At 36.9% G+C, this 4014-nt stretch overlaps 1 long non-coding RNA gene across 2 annotated transcripts in view; it reads right to left on the bottom strand.

The window, feature by feature from the left end:
- Positions 1 to 4014, bottom strand: part of LOC116094957 — a 60986-nt gene continuing 56972 nt past the window's right edge. For both annotated transcript variants that reach the window (XR_004120373.1, XR_004120374.1), the window contains 2 exons: positions 2882 to 3000; positions 1 to 304 (listed from right to left, as the gene is read on the bottom strand). This is a non-coding gene — a long non-coding RNA (uncharacterized LOC116094957). The remainder of the gene's footprint in view (positions 305 to 2881; positions 3001 to 4014) is intronic.

The following is a 4014-nucleotide window of genomic DNA, read 5'->3' as shown; positions in this document are numbered from 1 at the left end:
ATCAGAGTATCTTTAGTGTTCATAGAAATGATCAAAGTCTCTTCCAGTTGGTTGATTTCAAAAGTTAATATTTCTGAACATCCCTCCTTTTTTAAATGAAAGATAAGCTTCAGTTCCTCTTAGTCTATGAAAATGCTCCACCGTTGCCTTTCTTACCTCCTTACCCTGTTTCACAGTCTTTTCCTTGTTCCAGTACCTTTCCCACCTTCATCTGCTGCCCCAAAGAAAAGCAGATAGCTTGAAGCATTTCACTTATCTGACACCTCATGCAGTTGCTTTCTTCTTTGAAATGCCTTCTTTTATCCTGAATGGGGGCGGAGGAAGAAAAATATTTAACAAAGCACAATCTACAGATTTTCTTTAGTGTCATTAACAATTCCTCTTCACCTATTTTTTTCTCAGCTGATAAACAAACAAATTCAGCACAAAAATTTTGCTGTTACACTGTCTTAACTTTCTTTGATGCCTTTCTTCTCTCTCTCTTTCCTTTTCCCTTAAATATTTGTGCTTCTTAGCTATCAACTCACACATAAACTCATGGGTGTGACTAAAACATTTTCATACACACTTTTTTGTGTTGACTCTCCCCCTCCTCTGTCCACGCCTTGTGGTTTCCTTCCTTCCCTTAGCAACAACTATTCAACTCTCGTGATACATATATTCTTTTATTCTCTCTCCCAAACCTTCCTTTCCTTAAAATCTATTTTCCCTTTCATGATCCTTCTTTTAGTTTATGTCTTATACATATATCACCAAACACCTGCACATACACATACATACACACCACATACACACATATATCACATATGAGATATGAGTAAAATCAAGCAGTATTTGTATTTCTGAGTAGACAACTAGGCTAATTACTTCATAGCTTTTGTGAAGAGAGTAGCAATGAATATGGATATGTAAGTATCTCCAAGGTAGGACTTAGAAGCCTTTGGGTATATACCAAGGAATGGTAAAGCAGGGTCATATGGTACTTCCATTTTTAATTTTCAAGGACTCTCCATACTGATTTCTATAGTGGTGTCTCTCATCTGTCTACATCCCTGTAAGCAATGAATAATGATTCATTTATCATCATCCACATACTCATTAAATCATAGAGCCTTCCAATCAATAAATGAGCTAATAAACTAAACAGATGGGTCTCAAAAGAAACACAGAAAGCCCATACGGGCTTTTGAAAGTGCTCCAAATGCCTAGTCATCAGAGAGATGCAAATTGAAACTACTTTAAGATTTCCTCTTTCTTTGTAACTTCTCCCCTAGAAACAATGAGTCAGTTCCAATGAGTGCTCCCTTTTGGTTCACTCTTCTCCACACTGACTTTTGCACCCCTACATCTCTGGCTCTGTGTTCTCTACGGTCAGCAGATACGTAGTCATTGCATAACCCAGTAAGTGCTCCCCAGTCTTGCTCTGAGTTCCAGCTGCTTTCTGTGTGATCTTGACTTCTTTCCCACTTCCTCTACCAACCTGACCCTTAGGTTTCCTCCCCTGACTTGCTCTGCTGTTTCACTCAAGTCTCTGTTAAGCATTTTCTTCTCAAAGCTTCAAGGAAGCTACCTGAACCTATCTTTGACTCATCAGAACGTACTCTGAACCACCCTTTGCCTACACTGTTTACTGGTTGGCTTCAAATCCATCTTCATTCCATAGGCTCACAAATGTATATATCTAGATCTCAAAAACACTAATGAAGACATTGGATCTTCTCACCTTGCTTCATCTTCTGCTTTCTGCTCTTTCATCAATATTCTCTTTCTGGATAAATGAATAAACCATCTCTTTTACTTCAATACATTGAACATTACTACAACAGTCTTCAACTGTCTTCTTTAAACTTAACCCTCCACAGTTAATTCTACAATATACTCCCAGTACTGCATGCTATCAAACAACTTGAAAGCCAACTCCTTATTCCAAAGCTTCCACAACCATCTTGATCTCTGTGGAAGATGCATCACATAGAAGCCCTTGGTCCCCATTACCAGGCTCTTCTCCAACACCTCAACTTCTCTTCTTGTTAAGCTCACCATCATACTTTACGACCCAGAACCTTTACTAGAGTTTATGTGATATCATATAGAAATCAAATAAACCAACAGAGCAAGAACTATACTAGCTTTGTGACTGTGAACAATTAAGGGCAAGGAGAGTAACTGGGGATTGGAATTGACTCAGTCCTGAGAGTATAAACAGCCATTCCTGGAGAGTCTGTAACTGGAGGGAGCACAAAAAGCAGACAGGTCCCTTCTTATTCCTCCTGACTTCCAATCTCCCTGTATAAGAACTATGGAGCCCTGCTTCTCCCTATGAGAGGAAATGGCAGTGGTATTATTCCCTTTCTGGAGTCCTGCAGGGAAAGCTTCTATATCTACGAAACCAGCTACTTGTAAACTATGGGTCAGAACTCCTTTGGCAAGTCTCTATCTCCAAAAATACTTACATTATGACTCATAACAGTAGCAAATTTTTCAGTTATGAAGCAATAACAGAAATGATTTTACGATTGGGGGTCACCACAATGTGAGGAACTATATTAAAGGGTTGCAGCATTAGGAAGGTTGAGAATCTAAACTGCCATCTTTTACTAGGATTTTATTTCTGAAGCAAGTGAGGTAAAAGGGAAAAGATAATACAAAATCCATTCTGCTCTGGCTGGCATCAGTAGTAAATGGCAGGGGTTCCAGGAGAATGTAATGGAGGCTAGCAGTGGCAGGCCTGCCAGTGGAGGTGTCTAGTCACAGACCATCAACAGAAGGCATTCTTCCCTAGTTTTCTGTTTTGTTCTGAACTTGGATCTTGAGACTTGTTTAGGATTCTGGGAGTAACATAATAGCTTTTAAATTCATCACCTTTCCCCATCCAAGTCACCTTTCTGTCAACTTCTTTGCAGTTTCATCCAGCCTTACAAGATTCCTTATTTTCATGTGCTTAATTACTCACAGTTCAGAAACACCGTCTTTGCTCCTAGACCCATGCAGATACTACTGCTGCAAAAATAAAAGTAAAAAGTAAAGTAAAAAATTTTGTCATTTCAGCAAATTTATTACACTCTCGTGATAAATTAGCATGCTTTTTTACTTTCATAGTTTTGTTTTCAAGCCAGGCTAGTATGTATCTAGCCTCAACCCTGGAGTGTTGCTAGAGCTCAGAAAGTTTGATTAATAAGTAAACAAATTATATTAAATTGATTTACATTGCTCATTTTAGTTGTTTATGTATATGCATTTCTTTTACCATATAAATCACAATTATCATTAAAAAAAGCTCATTCCCCTTTGGAGTCGAAGTACATAAATTTCAATGCATAACATTTAGAAATACTACAAGTATTTCTGTCAGGTCATATTTCAGGTTTATAAAACGTCTGCTGTACAAATTAGGTTAATATGTCCACAAATCCCATGGTAGTTATATTTACTAACCAAAATATAACATTAAAAACTATCATCACCATACAGAAAATCATTTCCTTGCATATATATGTGATATAATTTATGTGTTATTATAATGCTTATACAAAGTACCTATTCTTATGATACCTTCTTCCTTTCTCAAGAAAACCAACAGGCAAGTAAAAATAAATAAAGAAAAGAAAAGAAAACAATGCAAAACTCACAAAGAAAGAAAGAAAAAGAAACAAGAAGAGAGCGTGAGAAATGTACATAAACACACATATACTCATACACAGCCTAAAAACACAAAATAGGAAATTATGATTATAGACCACTAGTTTTTTTAAAGGCCTAAATGAAACAATATGAGAGGGGAAAAAAAACTACCTACAAAAATGCCTTTCAGTTTTTGTTGGCCACCTATGTCCTGTAACTCAAGATGGGTAAAAGTGAAACTAAGACAATCAGAAGACACCAATTATAAAAGCTAATAGAAGAAAACATGGGATGAAATGCTGTGTCACTGGTCTGAGTAATGTTTTCCTGAAAATCAAACAGTGGGACAGAAAAACATTAAAATGCTTTTATACAATGATGATGGTGGTGGTG

This window comes from Mastomys coucha, unplaced genomic scaffold (assembly GCF_008632895.1).
Source record: "Mastomys coucha isolate ucsf_1 unplaced genomic scaffold, UCSF_Mcou_1 pScaffold17, whole genome shotgun sequence".
Lineage (NCBI taxonomy): Eukaryota > Metazoa > Chordata > Mammalia > Rodentia > Muridae > Mastomys > Mastomys coucha.
This window is presented reverse-complemented; position numbering and strand designations above follow the sequence as displayed.